A 22,369-nucleotide genomic window follows, 5' to 3' on the forward strand; every position below is an offset into this window, starting at 1 on the left:
CCGCCCCCTAATCAGGGATCAGCTTCTCTCCCAGCTCAAAGCCCCTACACATACAGATACTACCAGTACAAAACCAAACACACACAAATACCTTCTCCTCCAACAGAACTCCCACTCAAACTCCCCTGTTTACAGCTCTGTTTGCTAGCTCCTGTGCCGCTGCAGCTGTCTGTGCCACTACCTTTATAGGACCCCTAGTCAGTGAAGCCCCGCCCCCTAATCAGGGCTCAGCTTCTCTCCCACCACAAAGCCCCTACACATACAGATACTACCAATACAAAACCAAACACACACAAATACCTTCTCCTCCAACAGAATTCGCACTCAAACTCCCCTGTTTACAGCTTGGTTGCTAGCTCCTGTGCCGCTGCGTGACTGGCTGCTACCTTAATAGGACCCCTAGTCAGAGATGCCCCGCCCCCTAATCAGGGATCAGCTTCTCTCCCAGCTCAAAGCCCCTACACATACAGATACTAACAATACAAAACCAAACACACACAAATACCTTCTCCTCCAACAGAACTCCCACTCAAACTCCCCTGTTTACAGCTCTGTTTGCTAGCTCCTGTGCCGCTCCCTGACTGGCTGCTCGCTTTCTAGGACCCCTAGTCAGTGAAGCCCCGCCCCCTAATCAGGGCTCAGCTTCTCTCCCAGCACAAAGCCCCTACACATACAGATACTACCAATACAAAACCAAGCACACACTCAGAAATACCTTCTTCTCCAACAGAACTCCCACTCAAACTCCCCTGTTTACAGCTCTGTTTGCTAGCTCCTGTGCCGCTGCAGCTGTCTGTGCCGCTGCCTGACTGGCTGCTACCTTCATAGGACCCCTAGTCAGCGAAGCCCCGCCCCCTAATCAGTGCTCAGTTTGTCTCCCAGGACAAAGCCCCTCCAAGCCTCTACACATACAGATACCACCAATACAAAACCAAACACACACAAATACCTTCTTCTCCAACAGAACTCCCACTCAAACTCCCCTGTTTACAGCTCTGTTTGCTAGCTCCTGTGCCGCTGCAGCTGTCTGTGCCGCTGCCTTTATTGGACCCCTAGTCAGGGAAGCCCCGCCCCCAAATCAGGGCTCAGCTTCTTTCCCAGCACAAAGCCCCTCCAAGCCTCTACACATACAGATACTACCAATACAATACCAAACACACACACAAATACCTTCTACTCCAACAGAACTCCCACTCAAACTCCCCTGTTTACAGCTCTGTTTGCTAGCTCCTGTGCCGCTGCAGCTGTCTGTGCCGCTGCCTGACTGGCTGCAACCTTTATAGGACCCCTAGTCCGGGAAGCCCCGCCCCCTAATCAGGGCTCAGCTTCTCTCCCAGCACAAAGCCCCTACACATACAGATACTACCAATACAAAACCAAAGACACACACAAATACCTTCTCCTCCAACAGAACTCCCACTCAAACTCCCCTGTTTACAGCTCTTTGCTAGCTCCTGTGCCGCTGCAGCTCTCTGTGCCGCTACCTTTATAGGACCCCTAGTCAGGGAAGCCCCGCCCCCTAATCAGGGCTCAGCTTCTCTCCCAGCACAAAGCCCCTACACATACAGATACTACCAATACAAAACCAAAGACACACACAAATACCTTCTCCTCCAACAGAACTCCCACTCAAACTCCCCTGTTTACAGCTCTGTTTGCTAGCTCCTGTGCCACTGCAGCTGTCTCTGCCGCTGCCTGACTGGCTGCTACCTTTATAGGACCCCTAGTCAGTGAAGCCCCGCCCCCTAATCAGGGCTCAGCTTCTCTCCCATCACAAAGCCCCACCAAGCCTCTGCACATACAAATACTACCAATACAAAACCAAACACACACAAATATCTTCTCCTCCAACAGAACTCCCACTCAAACTCCCCAGTTTACAGCTCAGTTTGCAAGCTCCTGTGCCACTGCACTTGTCTGTGCCGCTCTCTGACCGGCTGCTAGCTTTATAGGACCCCTAGTCAGTGAAGCCCCGCCCCCTAATCAGGGCTCAGCTTCGCTCCCAGCACAAAGCCCCTCCAAGCCTCTACACATACAGATATTACCAATACAATACCAAACACACACACAAATACCTTCTCCTCCAACAGAACTCCCACTCCAACTCCCCTGTTTACAGCTCTGTTTGCAAGCTCCTGTGCCACTGCAGCTGTCTGTTCCGCTGCCTGACTGACTGCTAGCTTTATAGGACCCCTAGTCAGGGAAACCCCGCCCCCTAATCAGGGCTCAGCTTCTCTCCCAGCACAAAGCCCCTCCAAGCCTCTACACATACAGATACCACCAATACAAAACCAAACACACACACAAATACCTTCTCCTGCAACAGAACTCCCACTCAAACTCCCCTGTTTACAGCTCTCTTTGCCAGCTCCTGTGCCACTGCAGCTGTCTGTGCAGCTGCCTGACCGGCTCCTGCCTTTATAGGACCCCTAGTCAGTGAAGCCCCGCCCCCTAATCAGGGCTCAGCTTCTCTCCCAGCACAAAGCCCCTACACATACAGATACCACCAACACAAAACCAAACACACACAAATACCTTCTCCTCCAAGAGAACTCCCACTCAAACTCCCCTGTTTACAGCTCTGTTTGCTAGCTCCTGTACCGCTGCAGCTGTCTGTGCAGCTGTCTGACTGCCTGCTCACTTTATAGGACCCCTAGTCAGTGAAGCCCCGCCCCCTAATCAGGGCTCAGCTTCTCTCCCAGCACAAAGCCCCCACACATACAGATGCTACCAATACAAAACCAAACACACACAAATACCTTCTCCTCCAACAGAACTCCCACTCAAACTCCCCTGTTTACAGCTCTGTTTGCTAGCTCCTGTGCCCCTGCAGCTGTCTGTGACGCTGCCTGACTGGCTGCTACAATCATAGGACCCCTAGTCAGCGAATCCCCGCCGCCTAATCAGGGCTCAGCTTCTCTCCCAGCACAAAGCCCCTCCAAGCCTCTACACATACAGATACCACCAATACAAAACCAAACACACACACAAATACCTTCTCCTCAAACAGAACTCCCACTCAAACTCCCCTGTTTACAGCTCTATTTGCTATCTCCAGTGCCGGTGCAGCTGTCTGTGCCGCTGCCTGACTGGCTGCTCCCTTTATAGGACCCCTAGTCCGGTAAGCCCCGCCCCCTAATCAGGGCTCAGCTTCTCTCCCAGCACAAAGCCCCTACACATACAGATACTACCAATACAAAACCAAAGACACACACAAATACCTTCTCCTCCAACAGAACTCCCACTCAAACTCCCCTGTTTACAGCTCTGTTTGATAGCTCCTGTGCCGCTGCAGCTCTCTGTGCCGCTACCTTTATAGGACCCCTAGTCAGGGAAGCCCCGCCCCCTAATCAGGGCTCAGCTTCTCTCCCAGCACAAAGCCCCTACACATACAGATACTACCAACACAAAACCAAAGACACACACAAATACCTTCTCCTCCAACAGAACTCCCACTCAAACTCCCCTGTTTACAGCTCTTTGCTAGCTCCTGGGCCGCTGCATTTCTCTGTGCCGCTACTTTTATAGGACCCCTAGTCAGGGAAGCCCCGCCCCCTAATCAGGGCTCAGCTTCTCTCCCAGCACAAAGCCCCTACACATACAGATACTACCAATACAAAACCAAGCACACACACAAATACCTTCTCCTCCAACAGAACTCCCACTCAAACTCCCCTGCTTACAGCTCTGTTTGCTAGCTCCTCTGCCGCTGCAGCTGTCTGTGCCGCTGCCTGACTGGCTGCTACCTTTATAGGACCCCTAGTCACTCAAGCCCCGCCCCCTAATCAGGGCTCAGCTTCAACGTGGGGAAGCCACTAACAAAGTTATTCACCATTTGCTGGCCTGCTTTTCTGTTATGGGTCGCCCCTGCCGAATAAAAACAGATAATGCCCCAGCCTACTGCTCTGCAGCCCTCTCCACCTTTTGTGCCCACTGGGACGTCCGTCTTAAACACGGAATCCCTTATAATTCCACGGGCCAAGTCATTGTTGAACGTGCCAATCGCATACTCAAAACCTTGCTTGATAAACAATTAAAACAAGGGGAGCTGCGTCTCCGAACCTTAGGAGACATTCAACAACAAATGCATATCCTCTTGTTTACTTTAAGTAATTTAACATTGAATGCAGATCAGCAGACCCCTGCGGATTGGCATTTTCACAAATCTGAGGTACTGGAAAGACCGTGTGTCTTTTACTGTCAGCTGCCTGATCCACAGTGGCTGGGCCCAGTACCTCTAATCACTTGGGGTCGGGGATATGCTGCTGTGTCTCTCCCTGCAGGACCGTTGTGGGTTCCAGCTCGGTGTGTGTGACCGGCACTTAAACAACATGGCATGGCACCAGGGGCTGTCGAATCCCATACCAGAGTTTCAGCTGACTTTGGAGGAGACCGCGTTGTCCCCCGAGTCGACAACGACGGGACGGAAACGGAGGAGACGTAGTGTCCCAAACCGGCCCGTGACATGGGGAGCAGTAAAAGCATTGGTCGCCGTGGCCCAACAAAGACTGGCAGCAGATCAACAGCCAGAGACTCCTAAGACTTTGTTTGTGGCGATTCTCGCCCAAATCACTGCTAATTCTGTGATGATTGTGTGCCTTTTGTGCCTGCTATTTCCTGTAGGGGTTGGCTCGGACGCGCTTCCCCCGTTATGAGCCCGAATGACATATAACATATGGGAAAGATTGGCTTCAATAGCAAATGTTACCCACTTTTGTCTATCTAATTCTTTAGCAGCCGGAGATTTGTTAGGTACATGCCTTATTCCAATATGTCATCACCCTGAGGAGATGGAAAATAAGACACTGTTTTCTCCTTATGAGAATCTTTCTTCCCAGTACTCTAGCATGGCTAATTGGGGCCCGGCCAACTATACTCTGCCTCGCACGGCTATATCCCTCCACACACTGTACCCGGCCGGGGCTGACAATGTCACCTGTGCGCGTGTAGTTAACTGCACTAGTACAAACGTGCCTTTGGGCTGTCGAAAAATTTCTCAACCACTTTTAAATTGTTCCCATGCTGTTAATGTTTCATACAATTATGGCCATATCATCCTACCATCAGGATGGTTTTTTACTTGCGGTTCACGCACTTTTAATTATATCCCTGCAAATTTAAGTGATGGCACCCTTTGCTGTCTTAGTAGAATGACACTTATATTGCCTTTTGCTGGTCAAAAACGTAGTAGAAGAAGTGTACACCTTTCATATGATTGTATTGCAGATGTTGAGCTTTTTAGTCGTGCTGAGTATACTGCTTTAGCAGCCTCTATTGTTGGGGTCCCCACGCTTGCCATGTATTCAGCCAGAACTTTAAATAACCTGGCATGCTTTGCAGCAAAGGCAATTAATACAACATCCCAGGCTAGTGCCTTACTTAACACAGAACAACACGAATTAAGGGATGCAATCTTGGATAACAGAGCAGCCATTGATTTTCTGCTCCTGAAACACCATCTAGGCTGCTCCACGTTTCAGCACATGTGTTGCTTTAATTTAACTGATAATAGTCGCTCCATAGAAACTAGACTGGCTGAATTGGCCAATCTTACAACACACATACGCCAAGATCTGGGGTTTGAGGGTTTTTGGAATTGGCTTACAGGTTGGCTGCCCTCTCTAGAATGGCTGCGACAGCTTTTCGGTTATGCTGTGTTTGTAATTATTGGGCTTATTTTTTGCTGCTCCTGTGTACAATGTATTCCTTCCTTGTTAAGATTTTGTGAAATTTCGCCCTGGAAAGCGCCCCAAGTTATGTCCTTGTCTGTCTGGGAGTTAAACAGCATGACAAAACAAATTGACGGCTACCATGAGATGGCCGAATATCATTAAATAAAAAACGGGGGGATGAAGGGTTCATGTTTAGTTATTCCACCTGGAAGCAGGCAGGGCACACCCTGACTGTTTTGTAGAAGCAATGCACACATTGGTCTATCCAAGGACAAGGGCTAGATATGAACCATGAGAACTTGATTGTTGGGACAGTGACTGTGGAAAGCTTTCTTAGCCTGGGCTCAAGGCTTGAGAACCAGCATTGTAGTAGATAAAAGATGGTAAATAAGTATATTAATCAACGTCATACTTTCCTTTGTGTAACTTTTTGCGGTAGCAGTGTGAAATGCTTAGGGGGGAGAAATATAATAAAAGGAGAAGGAGGAATGCGGGGGGGGCAGAACAGCCCATCTCAGCTGACCAGCCTGCTTCCTTGCACAAAAGCTGTGTTCTGTCTCATCATTGAATTGCCACATCCCATTACACCTTGAGCATCCCAACCAAAATCTCCTTTTCTTACGGCACCCCACAGAGTCACTCTGCTCAAGAGACTCTGGCCCCTCTCCACCTACATCCCCCCGAGCCCTGTCCCCAGCGAGGACGCCCACGGCCGCTGAGGAGGACGACAGCGACTGCGGACGAGGAACTGGAAGCACTGACCTGGCAGCCAGGTCTGCAGAGGGCAGAGAGCGGAGGCCTTGTTCCGCCCCCTTGGAAAGAGGCCCAAGCGGCTCAGGCCCCCTCCTGCCGTGTTTCCCTCCGGCGAGAGCTCCGGCACCATTCCTCGCCAGAGCCGCTGCGAAAGCCGAGCCGGAGCCCTCGCTCCACAGCGCTCATCATGTTGTGGGTCGTCTTGTGTTGCGTGTGACATGTTGTGGGTTATTTTGTGTTGAGTGAGTGTGTGTTTGTGAGATGTTGTGGGTCGTGTGTGTGATGTTTTGTGTGTGTTGCTTTCCGTGTCGCGGTGTGTGTGTGTCTTTGTCGTGTGTTATTTTTGTGTGTCGTGTTCTGTGCCCTTCTGTGTCATCGTATCGAAAAGCATTTTGGTGAATAATTCGAGGAGAGCTTTAGCACTAGTACTTGTCGATAATTTAAGTCTCCTTAGGAGTAATTTTCTTGACCCAATCGCTACGAACTCTTCAGGAGAGACGCTGGATTGCTGGAGTCTTTACCACTAGATACTTGTAAAGAATGATTTTCTACCTTGAGTCCTTTGCACGAACCGATCTGTTCCAACGCACCAAGGGAGAATGCCTTTGCTTTTCTGCTGGAGGATTCCGTGGGAAATTTATCAGAGGACGGCTGAGGAATGAATTGTCTCATTCCTAGTCATTTTCACGGACCGATTTTAGTCCAAATCTCCAGGAGCTAATTATGAACATAGTACGGAGGATGATTCCATGTGTAATTAATTGCTAACATTGATCAGAAAGAACTGCCTCCTTTTTAGTCATTTCTACCAAATCGTCAACTGATATCTACCTAATCACAAGGAGCCAATCTGAAAGGCTTTTGGAGGAGGATTCCATTTGTCATTGATTATAAGCATTGATCAGTTATAACTTTCTCTTTTTTAGCAATTTTCTCGATAAATCCTTGCTAAATGCCAAAGAGAGAATAGACTTGCTTTTTGGTGCATGGTTCCATGAGGAGGACATCAGGATACCTGATTTCGAATGACGTTCTCATTTTCAGTAATTTTCGCAACCTGCTCTGTACCGTCTGACGAGAAGTGAATCCTCGGGGCTTTCAGGAAGATTCCTTCTCAAATTTATCTGTCGCACAGATCAAAGATGAATTTCTCTATTTTAGTATATTTCGAGAAACGATTTCTTCCAAATCACCAGCAGGGAATCGAAAAGCGTTTTGGTGAATCATTCGAGGAGAAATGGATCACTAGTACTTGTCAATAATGTATGTCTCATGATGAGTAATTTTCTGGAACAGATCTCTACCAAATGATCAGGCGAGATTACGTATGGCTTTTCGAGGAAGAGTGCATGAGACATCAACGGCTACATCTGATTAGTAATGAAAGTCTCATTTTTAGCACTTTACACTACCCATCTGTATGTGTGACGTGTTCTGTGTGTGTGTGCGTCGGTATCGTGCTGTGTGTGTTGTCTTGGGTGGCCACAACACAGGGAAATGCACAAAGCATTCCCCTCCTGGAGGAAGAGTGACACGACGTGGCCACTCAGGAGTAATACACAAACAATCCCAAGCCTCCCCCCCCACCCCCCACCCCGGAGCAACAGTGATGTCTGTGGCCAATTCAGGTCATTCAGAAAGCATTTCCCTCATGGAGCAACAGTGACACTGGGTGGCCACTTGGAGTAATGCAGAAAGCATTTCCCTCACGGAGCAATGGTGAAACTGCGTGGCCAATTCAGGTAGTGCTCATATCATTTCCCTCCCGGAGCAACAGTGACACCGGGCAGCCCCTTGGAGTAAGACACAAATCATTTCCTCACGGAGCACCAGTTGCACAAAATGAGTTGAATAATAATAATAATCATTAATAATAAAACTAAACAAAAAATAGGTAGGTAGATTTTCAATAATTGGAAGGTAGAGCAAACAGAAGAAGGCAGATTTCTAAGCAACTACAAATTCGCACGCATACTGAGCCTAAGATCTTCAAGAGACTGGATTCAACAAGTATTTTCCCATCCTACATGTCTTTCGCCAACTTGAAGAGTTTCTGTAGATTAGATTTGCCGTTGTTTCTCTTTACAGATTACACTCCTGTGTTAGGCTGGACTTCCCCCTTCTCGTTTCCTTTGTCTCTTCAGGTACTTTCAGCAGCCTTTCTACTGCCCTGCATGATCTTCGTCCTCTCCGACTTTTCCATGGCTCCCGAGACCTCACTTGTGGGAATGCACACCTACCCGCGTCCTGTGAAGGGACACGGCACGAGGAGAGAAGAGGAGAGACGAGAAAGAGAGAGTTGGCGAACACAGGAGAGAAAACAGAGAAACAGGAGAGCAAGGCGAGCAACTCACCACCTGGAGTCATCCTCTTGGATCCAAGCTTCAGTTGTGGAGAAGACACCGTTCCTGACCAGAGAAACGAGCAGCCTCTGAAAATGGGACCTTTTCTCCCTCCTAGCCACAGCTGGTCAGGATCCTTTGCTTACAAACCGAACCCTAATGGACGGGGCTTCCCGACCCGGACTCAGGTGGGGCGTGTGAGAAGTGGGACTGTTCTTAATGTTTCCTCTGAATAGTGTGGGGGTGCCTCAGTTTCCCCTAGGCAGTTCTTAAGTATCTAGGGGGTGGAGTAAGGGTGTATGATCATTGCAGAGCCCTAGAGGGCATGTGTGTGCAGGAGTCTGGACACAGAGAATGGCCAACACCCTGTTTCCTGGCAACTGATGGCCTGGGCCCTTCCCCCCCTGCAAGGGGAGAGCTGAAGGGTTGGAGAACAAAGGAATCAGGTGACCTCCTGGCCCGGGAAAGGGACAAAGCCCAGAGGAGGAGGGGTTGGAGGGGGGTTTCAGTTTGGGGCTGGCTGGGACATGGAGTGAAGTGCAGACGTGGTTGTCTGGCTCACTGCCCCCCAAAATGGACCCAGCTGAGGGGTCCCGTTCTCTGCACCTGCAAGCTCTGTTTTAGACCATGTTTCTGTCGTCAAATAAGCCTTCTGTTTTACTGGCTGGCTGAGAGTCACATCTGACTGCGGAGTTGGGGTGCAGGACCCTCTGGCTTCCCCAGGAGCCCCGCCTGAGCGGACTCGCTGGGGGGAAGCGCACGGAGGGGCAGAGGAGGCTGAATGCTCCGAGGTCAGACCCAGGAAGGTGGAAGCTGTGTGAGCTGTGAGTCCTGAAGACAGGCTGCTCACAGAAAAGCGACTGCCCCAGAGTTCTGACTGGCTTCATAGGGAGCAGTTTCAGAGCATGCCGGGGACTCCGTGACAGGGCGTGAGCAGAGTCCTCACCAAACCAGACACTTCTCTCTCCGAGACTGGCGAGAGCTCGGCTCCCAGATGGAGGGCTCTTGCCTGGCATCACCAACGGTCACAGGCTCGCTGCTCTCACTCACATTCCGTCGCATGAGGGCAGTAGATTCTGAGGCTTGACTTCTTTTTCCTTGCTACTAAAGCCAGCCCAAGGGGAAAAAAACAAGTAAGTTACCATCTCAGGCGGCAACATCTCAGAGGCTCCTCTGTTTGCCTCTTCCACACGGCGGGGATCCGCCCTCCACTCTCCTCCCATTACACCTTGAGCATCCCAACCAAAATCTCCTTTTCTTACGGCATCCCACAGAGTCACTCTGCTCAAGAGACTCTGGCCCCTCTCCACCTACATCCCCCCGAGCCCTGTCCCCAGCGAGGACGCCCACGGCCGCTGAGGAGGACGACAGCGACTGCGGACGAGGAACTGGAAGCACTGACCTGGCAGCCAGGTCTGCAGAGGGCAGAGAGCGGAGGCCTTGTTCCGCCCCCTTGGAAAGAGGCCCAAGCGGCTCAGGCCCCCTCCTGCCGTGTTTCCCTCCGGCGAGAGCTCCGGCACCATTCCTCGCCAGAGCCGCTGCGAAAGCCGAGCCGGAGCCCTCGCTCCACAGCGCTCATCATGTTGTGGGTCGTCTTGTGTTGCGTGTGACATGTTGTGGGTTATTTTGTGTTGAGTGAGTGTGTGTTTGTGAGATGTTGTGGGTCGTGTGTGTGATGTTTTGTGTGTGTTGCTTTCCGTGTCGCGGTGTGTGTGTGTCTTTGTCGTGTGTTATTTTTGTGTGTCGTGTTCTGTGCCCTTCTGTGTCATCGTATCGAAAAGCATTTTGGTGAATAATTCGAGGAGAGCTTTAGCACTAGTACTTGTCGATAATTTAAGTCTCCTTAGGAGTAATTTTCTTGACCCAATCGCTACGAACTCTTCAGGAGGGACGCTGGATTGCTGGAGTCTTTACCACTAGATACTTGTAAAGAATGATTATCTACCTTGAGTCCTTTGCACGAACCGATCTGTTCCAACGCACCAAGGGAGAATGCCTTTGCTTTTCTGCTGGAGGATTCCGTGGGAAATTTATCAGAGGACGGCTGAGGAATGAATTGTCTCATTCCTTGTCAGTTTCACGGACCGATTTTAGTCCAAATCTCCAGGAGCTAATTATGAATATAGTACGGAGGATGATTCCATGTGTAATTAATTGCTAACATTGATCAGAAAGAACTGCCTCCTTTTTAGTCATTTCTACCAAATCGTCTACTGATATCTACCTAATCACAAGGAGCCAATCTGAAAGGCTTTTGGAGGAGGATTCCATTTGTCATTGATTATAAGCATTGATCAGTTATAACTTTCTCTTTTTTAGCAATTTTCTCGATAAATCCTTGCTAAATGCCAAAGAGAGAATAGACTTGCTTTTTGGTGCATGGTTCCATGAGGAGGACATCAGGATACCTGATTTCGAATGACGTTCTCATTTTCAGTAATTTTCGCAACCTGCTCTGTACCGTCTGACGAGAAGTGAATCCTCGGGGCTTTCAGGAAGATTCCTTCTCAAATTTATCTGTCGCACAGATCAAAGATGAATTTCTCTATTTTAGTATATTTCGAGAAACGATTTCTTCCAAATCACCAGCAGGGAATCGAAAAGCGTTTTGGTGAATCATTCGAGGAGAAATGGATCACTAGTACTTGTCAATAATGTATGTCTCATTATGAGTAATTTTCTGGAACAGATCTCTACCAAATGATCAGGCGAGATTACGTATGGCTTTTCGAGGAAGAGTGCATGAGACATCAACGGCTACATCTGATTAGTAATGAAAGTCTCATTTTTAGCACTTTACACTACCCATCTGTATGTGTGACGTGTTCTGTGTGTGTGTGCGTCGGTATCATGCTGTGTGTGTTGTCTTGGGTGGCCACAACACAGGGAAATGCACAAAGCATTCCCCTCCTGGAGGAAGAGTGACACGACGTGGCCACTCAGGAGTAATACACAAACAATCCCAAGCCTCCCCCCCACCCCCCACCCCGGAGCAACAGTGATGTCTGTGGCCAATTCAGGTCATTCAGAAAGCATTTCCCTCATGGAGCAACAGTGACACTGGGTGGCCACTTGGAGTAATGCAGAAAGCATTTCTCTCACGGAGCAATGGTGAAACTGCGTGGCCAATTCAGGTAGTGCTCATACCATTTCCCTCCCGGAGCAACAGTGACACCGGGCAGCCCCTTGGAGTAAGACACAAATCATTTCCTCACGGAGCACCAGTTGCACAAAATGAGTTGAATAATAATAATAATCATTAATAATAAAACTAAACAAAAAATAGGTAGGTAGATTTTCAATAATTGGAAGGTAGAGCAAACAGAAGAAGGCAGATTTCTAAGCAACTACAAATTCGCACGCATATTGAGCCTAAGATCTTCAAGAGACTGGATTCAACAAGTATTTTCCCATCCTACATGTCTTTCGGCAACTTGAAGAGTTTCTGTAGATTAGATTTGCCGTTGTTTCTCTTTACAGATTACACTCCTGTGTTAGGCTGGACTTCCCCCTTCTCGTTTCCTTTGTCTCTTCAGGTACTTTCAGCAGCCTTTCTACTGCCCTGCATGATCTTCGTCCTCTCCGACTTTTCCATGGCTCCCGAGACCTCACTTGTGGGAATGCACACCTACCCGCGTCCTGTGAAGGGACACGGCACGAGGAGAGAAGAGGAGAGACGAGAAAGAGAGAGTTGGCGAACACAGGAGAGAAAACAGAGAAACAGGAGAGCAAGGCGAGCAACTCACCACCTGGAGTCATCCTCTTGGATCCAAGCTTCAGTTGTGGAGAAGACACCGTTCCTGACCAGAGAAACGAGCAGCCTCTGAAAATGGGGCCTTTTCTCCCTCCTAGCCACAGCTGGTCAGGATCCTTTGCTTACAAACCGAACCCTAATGGACGGGGCTTCCCGACCCGGACTCAGGTGGGGCGTGTGAGAAGTGGGACTGTTCTTAATGTTTCCTCTGAATAGTGTGGGGGTGCCTCAGTTTCCCCTAGGCAGTTCTTAAGTATCTAGGGGGTGGAGTAAGGGTGTATGATCATTGCAGAGCCCTAGAGGGCATGTGTGTGCAGGAGTCTGGACACAGAGAATGGCCAACACCCTGTTTCCTGGCAACTGATGGCCTGGGCCCTTCCCCCCCTGCAAGGGGAGAGCTGAAGGGTTGGAGAACAAAGGAATCAGGTGACCTCCTGGCCCGGGAAAGGGACAAAGCCCAGAGGAGGAGGGGTTGGAGGGGGGTTTCAATTTGGGGCTGGCTGGGACATGGAGTGAAGTGCAGACGTGGTTGTCTGGCTCACTGCCCCCCAAAATGGACCCAGCTGAGGGGTCCCGTTCTCTGCACCTGCAAGCTCTGTTTTAGACCATGTTCCTGTCCTCTAATAAACCTTCTGTTTTACTGGCTGGCTGAGAGTCACATCTGACTGCGGAGTTGGGGTGCAGGATCCCCTGGCTTCCCCAGGAGCCCCGCCTGAGCGGACTCGCTGGGGGGAAGCGCACGGAGGGGCAGAGGAGGCTGAATGCTCCGAGGTCAGACCCAGGAAGGTGGAAGCTGTGTGAGCTGTGAGTCCTGAAGACAGGCTGCTCACAGAAAAGCGACTGCCCCAGAGTTCTGACTGGCTTCATAGGGAGCAGTTTCAGAGCATGCCGGGGACTCCGTGACAGGGCGTGAGCAGAGTCCTCACCAAACCAGACACTTCTCTCTCCGAGACTGGCGAGAGCTCGGCTCCCAGATGGAGGGCTCTTGCCTGGCATCACCAACGGTCACAGGCTCGCTGCTCTCACTCACATTCCGTCGCATGAGGGCAGTAGATTCTGAGGCTTGACTTCTTTTTCCTTGCTACTAAAGCCAGCCCAAGGGGAAAAAAACAAGTAAGTTACCATCTCAGGCGGCAACGTCTCAGAGGCTCCTCTGTTTGCCTCTTCCACACGGCGGGGATCCGCCCTCCACTCTCCTCCCATTACACCTTGAGCATCCCAACCAAAATCTCCTTTTCTTACGGCACCCCACAGAGTCACTCTGCTCAAGAGACTCTGGCCCCTCTCCACCTACATCCCCCCGAGCCCTGTCCCCAGCGAGGACGCCCACGGCCGCTGAGGAGGACGACAGCGACTGCGGACGAGGAACTGGAAGCACTGACCTGGCAGCCAGGTCTGCAGAGGGCAGAGAGCGGAGGCCTTGTTCCGCCCCCTTGGAAAGAGGCCCAAGCGGCTCAGGCCCCCTCCTGCCGTGTTTCCCTCCGGCGAGAGCTCCGGCACCATTCCTCGCCAGAGCCGCTGCGAAAGCCGAGCCGGAGCCCTAGCTCCACAGCGCTCATCATGTTGTGGGTCGTCTTGTGTTGCGTGTGACATGTTGTGGGTTATTTTGTGTTGAGTGAGTGTGTCTAGTGTGTCACACACAAATACCTTCTCCTCCGAAAGAACTCCCACTCAAACTCCCCTGTTTACAGCTCTGTTTGCTAGCTCCTGTGCCGCTGCAGCTGTCTGTGCCGCTGCCTGATTGGCTGCTACCTTTATAGGACCCCTAGTCAGGGAAGCCCCGCCCCCTAATCACGGCTCAGCTTCTCTCCCAGCACAAAGCCCCGACACATACAGATACTACCAATACAAAACCAAACACACACACAAATACCTTCTCCTCCAACAGAACTCCCACTCAAACCCGCCTGTTTACAGCTCTGTTTGCTAGCTCCTGTGCCGCTGCAGCTCTCTGTGCCGCTGCCTGACTGGCTGCGACCTTTATAGGACCCCTAGTCAGTCAAGCCCCGCCCCCTAATCAGGGCTCAGCTTCTGTCCCAGCACAAAGCCCCTACACACACAGATACTACCAATACAAAACCAAACACAGACAAATACCTTCTACTCCAACAGTACTCCCACTCAAACTCCCCTGTTTACAGCTCTGTTTGATAGCTCCTGTGCCGCTGCAGCTGTCTGTGCCGCTGCCTGACTGGCTGCGACCTTTATAGGACCCCTAGTCAGTCAAGCCCCGCCCACTAATCAGGGCTCAGCTTCTCTCCCAGCACAAAGCCCCTCCAAGCCTCTACACATGCAGATACTACCAATACAAAACCAAACACACACAAATACCTTCTCCTCCAACATAACTCCCACTCAAACTCCCCTGTTTACAGCTCTGTTTGCTAGCTCCTGTGCCGCTGCCTGACTCGCTGCTACCTTTATAGGACCCCTAGTCAGTGAAGCCCCGCCCCCTAATCACGGCTCAGCTTCTCTCCCAGCACAAAGCCCCTACACATACAGATACTACCAATACAAAAACACACACAAATACCTTCTCCTCCAACAGAACTCCCACTCAAACTCCCCTGTTTACAGCTCTGTTTGCTAGCTCCTGTGCCGCTGCCTGACTGGCTGCTACCTTTACAGGACCCCTAGTCAGGGAAGCCCCGCCCCCTAATCAGGGCTCAGCTTCTCTCCCAGCACAAAGCCCCTACACATACAGATACTAACAATACAAAACCAAACACACACAAATACCTTCTCCTCCAAAAGAACTCCCACTCAAACTCCCCTGTTTACGGCTCTGTTTGCTAGCTCCTGTGCTGCTGCAGCTGTCTGTGCTGCTACCTGACTGGCTGCTACCTTTATAGGACCCCTAGTCAGTGAAGCCCCGCCCCCCAATCAGGGCTCAGCTTCTGTCTCAGCACAAAGCCCCTACACACACAGATACTACCAATACAAAACCAAACACACAAATACCTTATACTCCGACAGTACTCCCACTAAAACTCCCCTGTTTACAGCTCTGTTTGATAGCTCCTGTGCCGCTGCCTGACTGGCTGCAACCTTTATAGGACCCCTAGTCAGGGAAGCCGCGCCCCCTAATCAGGGCTCAGCTTCTCTCCCAGCACAAAGCCCCTACACATACAGATACCACCAATACAAAACCAAACACACACAAATACTTTCTCCTCCAACAGAACTCCCACTCAAACTCCCCTGTTTACAGCTCTGTTTGCTAGCTCCTGTGCCGCTGCAGCTGTCTGTGCCGCTGCCTGATTGGCTGCTACGTTTATAGGACCCCTAGTCAGGGAAGCCCCGCCCCCTAATCAGGGCTCAGCTTCTCACCCAGCACAAAGCCCCGACACATACAAATAATACCAATACAAAACCAAACACACAAATACCTTCTCCTCCAACAGAACTCCCACTCAAACCCCCCTGTTTACAGCTCTGTTTGCTAGCTCCTGTGCCGCTGCAGCTGTCTGTGCCGCTGCCTGATTGGCTGCTACGTTTATAGGACCCCTAGTCAGGGAAGCCCCGCCCCCTAATCAGGGCTCAGCTTCTCACCCAGCACAAAGCCCCGACACATACAAATAATACCAATACAAAACCAAACACACACAAATACCTTCTCCTTCAACAGAACTCCCACTCAAACTCCCCTGTTTACATCTCTGTGTGCTAGCTCCTGTGCCGCTGCCTGACTGGCTGCTTCCTTTATAGGACCCCTAGTCAGGGAAGCCCCGCCCCCTGATCAGGGCTCAGCTTCTCTCCCAGCACAAAGCCTCTACACATACAGATACTACCAAAACAAAACCAAACACACACACACACACAAATACCTTCTCCTCCAACAGAACTCCCACCAAACTCCCCTGTTTACAACTCTGTTTGCTAGCTCCCGTGCCGCTTCCTGACTGGCTGCTACCTTTATAGGACCCCTAGTCAGGGAAGCCCCGCCCCCTAATCAGGGCTCAGCTTCTCTCCCAGCACAAAGCCCCTGCACATACAGATACTAACAATACAAAAACACACACACACAAATACCTTCTCCTCCAACAGAACTCCCACTCAAACTCCCCTGTTTACAGCTCTGTTTGCTAGCTCCTGTGCGCTGCCTGACTGGCTGCTACCTTTATAGGACCCCTAGTCAGCGAAGCCCCGCCCCCTAATCAGGGCTCAGCTTCTGTCCCAGCACAAAGCCTCTACACATACAGATACTAACAATACAAAACCAAACACATACAAATACCTTCTCCTCCAACAGAACTCCCACTCAAACTCCCCTGTTTACAGCTCTGTTTTCTAGCTCCTGTGCGCTGCAGCTGTCTGTGCCGCTAGCTGACTGGTTGCTACCTTTATAGGACCCCTAGTCAGTGAAGCCCCGCCCCCTAATCAGGGCTCAGCTTCTGTCCCAGCACAAAGCCCCTACACATACAGATAAGACCAATACAAAACCAAACACACACAAATACCTTCTACTCCAACAGAACTCCCACTCAAACTCCCCTGTTTAAAGCTCTGTTTGCTAGCTCCTGTGCCGCTGCCTGACTGGCTGCTACCTTTATAGGACCCCTAGCCAGGGAAGCCCCGCCCCCTAATCAGGGCTCAGCTTCTCTCCCAGGACAAAGCCCCTACACATACAGATACCACCAATACAAAACCAAACACACACAAGTACCTTCTCCTCCAACAGAACTCCCACTCAAACTCCCCTGTTTACAGCTCTGTTTGCTAGCTCCTGTGCCGCTGCCCGACTGCCTGCTACCTTTATAGGACCCCTAGTCAGTGAAGCCCCGCCCCATAATCAGGGCTCAGCTTCTCTCCCAGCACAAAGCCCCTACACATACAGATACCACCAATACAAAACCAAACACACACAAATACCTTCTCCTGCAACAGAACTCCCACTCGTACTCCCCTGTTTACAGCTCTGTTGGCTAGCTCCTCTGCCACTGCAGCATCTGTGCCGCTGCCTGACTGGCTGCTACCTTTTTAGGACCCCTGGTCAGTGAAGCCCCGCACCCTAACCAGGGCTCAGCTTCTCTCCCAGCACAAAGCCCCTGCACATACAGATACTAACAATACAAAACCAAACACACACAAATACCTTCTCCTCCAACAGAACTCCCACTCAAACTCCCCTGTTTACAGCTCTGTTTGCTAGCTTCTGTGCCGCTGCCTGACTGGCTGATACCTTTATAGGACCCCTAGTCAGGGAAGCCCCGCCCCCTAATCAGGGCTCAGCTTCTCTCCCAGCAAAAAGCCCCTACACATACAGATACTACCAAAACAAAACCGAACACACACACACACACACACACACAAATACCTTCTCCTCCAACAGAACACCCACACAAACTCCCCTGTTTACAGCTCTGTTTGCTAGCTCCCGTGCCGCTGCCTGACTGGCTGCTACCTTTATAGGACCCCTAGTCAGGGAAGCCCCGCCCCCTAATCAGGGCTCAGATTCTCTCCCAGCACAAAGCCCCTGCACATACAGATACTAACAATACAAAACCAAACACACACACACAAATACCTTCTCCTCCAACAGAACTCCCACTCAAACTCCCCTGTTTACAGCTCTGTTTGCTAGCTCCTGTGCCGCTGCAGCTGTCTGTGCCGCTGCCTGACTGGCTGCAACCTTTATAGGACGCCTAGTCTTGGAAGCCCCGCCCCCTAATCAGGGCTCATCTTCTCTCCCAGCACAAAGCCCCTACACATACAGATACTACCAATACAAAACCCAACAAACACACAAATACCTTCTCCACCAACAAAACTCCCACTCAAACTCCCCTGTTTACAGCTCTGTTTGCTAGCTCCTGTGCCGCTGCCTGACTGGCTGCAACCTTTATAGGACCCCTAGTCAGGGAAGCCCCGCCCACTAATCAGGGCTCAGCTTCTCTCCCAGCACAAAGCCCCTGCACATACAGATACCACAAATACAAAACCAAACACACACACAAATACCTTTTCCTCCAACAGAACTCCCACTCCAACTCCCCTGTTTACAGCTCTCTTTGCTCGCTCCTGTGCCGCTGCCTGACTGGCTGCTACCTTTACAGGACCCCTAGTCAGGGAAGCCCCGCCCCCTAAACAGGGCTCATCTTCTCTCCCAGCACAAAGCCCCTACACACACAGATACCACCAATACAAAACCAAACACACACAAGTACCTTCTCCTCCAACAGAACTCCCACTCAAACTCCCCTGTTTACAGCTCTATTTGCTATCTCCAGTGCCGGTGCAGCTATCTGTGCCGCTGCCTGACTGGCTGGTACCTTTATAGGACCCCTAGTCAGTGAAGCCCCGCTCCCTACTCAGGGCTCAGCTTCGCTTCCAGCACAAAGCCCCTCCAAGCCTCTACACATACAGATACTACCAATACAAAATCAAAGACACACACAAATACCTTCTCCTCCAACAGAACTCCCACTCAAACTCCCCTGTTTACAGCTCTGTTTGATAGCTCCTGTGCCGCTGCAGCTCTCTGTGCCGCTACCTTTATAGGACCCCTAGTCAGGGAAGCCCCGCCCCCTAATCAGGGCTCAGCTTCTCTCCCAGCACAAAGCCCCTACACATACAGATACTACCAATACAAAACCAAAGACACACACAAATACCTTCTCCTCCAACAGAACTCCCACTCAAACTCCCCTGTTTACAGCTCTTTGCTAGCTCCTGGGCCGCTGCATTTCTCTGTGCCGCTACCTTTATAGGACCCCTAGTCAGGGAAGCCCCGCCCCCTAATCAGGGCTCAGCTTCTCTCCCAGCACAAAGCACCTACACATACAGATACTACCAGTACAAAACCAAACTAACACAAACACCTTCCCCTCCAACAGAACTCCCACTCAAACTCCCCTGTTTACAGCTGTTTGCTAGCTCCTGTGCCGCTGCAGCTGTCTTTTCCGCTGCCTGACTGGCTGCTACCCTTATAAGACCCCTAGTCAGTGAAGCCCCGCCCCCTAATCAGGGCTCAGCTTCCCCCCCAACACAAAGCCCCGCCAAGCCCCTACACATACAGATACTACCAGTACAAAACCAAACACACACAAATACCTTCTCCTCCAACAGAACTCCCACTCAAACTCCCCTGTTTACCACTCTGTTTGCTAGCTCCTGTGCCGCTGCCTGACTGGCTGCTACCTTTATAGGACCCCTAGTCAGTGAAGCCCCGCCCCTAATCAGGGCTCAGCTTCTCTCCCAGCACAAAGCCCCAACACATACAGGTACTACCAATGCAAAACCAAACACAAACAAATACCTTCTGCTCCAACAGAACTCCCACTCAAACTCCCCTGTTTACAGCTCTCTCTGCTAGCTCCTCTGCCACTGCAGCTGTCTGTGCCGCTGACTGACTGGCTGCTGCCTTTATAGGACCCCTAGTCAGCGAAGCCCCGCCCCCTAATCAGGGCTCAGCTTCTCTCCCAGCACAAAGCCCCTCCAAGCCTCTACACATACAGATACCACCAATACAATACCAAACAGACACACCAATACCTTCTCCTCCAACAGAACTCCCACTCAAACTCCCCTGTTTACAGCGCTGTTTGCTAGCTCCTCTGCCCCTGCCTGACTGGCTGCTACCGTTATAGGACCCCTAGTCAGTGAAGCCCCGCCCCCTAATCAGGGCTCAGCTTCTCTCCCAGCACAAAGCCCCTGCACATACAGATACCACCAATACAAAACCAAACACACACAAATACCTTCTCCTCCAACATAACTCCCACTCAAAATCCCCTGTTTACAGCTCTGTTTGCTAGCTCCTGTGCTGCTGCAGCTCTCTGTGCCGCAGCCTGACAGGCTGCTACCTTTATAGGTCCCCTAGTCAGTGAAGCCCCGCCCCCTAATCAGGGCTCAGCTTCTCTCCCACCACAAAGCCCCTACACGTACAGATACTACCAATACAAAACCAATCACACACACAAATACCTTCTCCTCCAAGAGAACTCCCACTCAAACTCCCCTGTTTACAGCTCTGTTTGTTAGCTCCTGTGCCACTGCAGCTCTCTGTGCCGCTGCCTGACTGGCTCCTCCCTTTAGAGGACCCCTAATCAGTGAAGCCCCGCCCCCTAATCAGGGCTCAGCTTTTCTCCCAGCACAAAGCCCCTACACATACAGATACTACCAATACAAAACCAAACACACACAAATACCTTCTCCTCCGACAGAACTCCCACTCAAACTCCCCTGTTTACAGCTCTGTTTGCTAGCTCCTGTGCCGCTGCAGCTGTCTGTGCCGCTGCCTGACTAGCTGCTCCCTTTATAGAACCCCAAGTCAGTGAAGCCCCGCCCCCTAATCAGGGCTCAGCTTCTCTCCCAGAACAAAGCCCCTACACATACAGATACTACCAATACAAAACCAAACACACACAAACAAATAACTTCTCCTCCAACAGAACTCCCACTCCAACTCCCCTGTTTCAGCTCTGTTTGCTAGCTCCTGTGCTGCTGCAGCTCTCTGTGCCACTGCAGCTGTCTGTGCCGCTACCTTTATAGTACCACTAGTCAGGAAGCCCCGCCCCCTAATTAGGGCTCAGCTTCTCTCCCAGCACAAAGCCCCTACACATACAGATACTACCAGTACAAAACCAAACTAACACAAATACCTTCTCCTCCAACAGAACTCCCACTCAAACTCCCCTGTTTACAGCTGTTTGCTAGCTCCTGTGCCGCTGCAGCTGTCTGTTCCGCTGCCTGACTGGCTGCTACTTTTATAGGACCCCTAGTCAGTGAAGCCCCGCCCCTAATCAGGGCTCAGCTTCTCTCCCAGCACAAAGCACCTACACATACAGATACGAACAATACAAAACCAAACACTCACACACAAATACCTTCTCCTCCAACAGAACTCCCACTCAAACTCCCCTGTTTACAGCTCTGTTTGCTAGCTCCTGTGCCGCTGCCTGACTGGCTGCTACCTTTATAGGACCCCTAGTCAGTGAAGCCCCGCCCCTAATCAGGGCTCAGCTTCTCTCCCAGCACAAAGCACCTACACATACAGATACGAACAATACAAAACCAAACACTCACACACAAATACCTTCTCCTCCAACAGAACTCCCACTCAAACTCCCCTGTTTACAGCTCTGTTTGCTAGCTCCTGTGCCGCTGCCTGACTGGCTGCTACCTTTATAGGACCCCTAGTCAGTCAAGCCCCGCCCCCTAATCAGGGCTCAGCTTCTCTCCCAGGACAAAGCCCCTCCAAGCATCTACACATACAGATACCACCAATACAAAACCAAACACACACAAATACCTTCTCCTCCAACAGAACTCCCACTCAAACTCCCCTGTTTACAGCTCTGTTTGCTAGCTCCTGTGCCGCTGCAGCTGTCTGTACCGCTGCCTGACTGGCTGCTACCTTTATAGAACCCCAAGTCATTGAAGCCCCGCCCCCAATCAGGGCTCAGCTTTTCTCCCAGCACAAAGCCCCTACACATACAGATACTACCAATACAAAACCAAACACACACAAATACCTTCTCCTCCAACAGAACTCCCTCTCAAACTCCCCTGTTTACAGCTCTGTTTGCTCGCTCCTGTGCCGCTGCAGCTGTCTGTGCTGCTGCCTGACTGGCTGCTACCTTTATAGGACCCCTAGTCAGTGAAGCCCCGCCCCCTAATCAGGGCTCATCTTCTGTCCCAGCGCAAATCCCCTCCAAGCCTCTACATATACAGATACCACCAATACAAAACCAAGCACACACACAAATACCTTCTCCTCCAACAGAACTCCCACTCAAACTCCCCTGCTTACAGCTCTGTTTGCTAGCTCCTCTGCCGCTGCAGCTGTCTGTGCCGCTGCCTGACTGGCTGCTACCTTTATAGGACCCCTAGTCACTCAAGCCCCG

The sequence above is a fragment of the Lepidochelys olivacea genome (assembly GCF_965140295.1).
Source record: "Lepidochelys olivacea isolate rLepOli2 genome assembly, chromosome: 27".
In the NCBI taxonomy this organism is placed as follows: domain Eukaryota; kingdom Metazoa; phylum Chordata; order Testudines; family Cheloniidae; genus Lepidochelys; species Lepidochelys olivacea.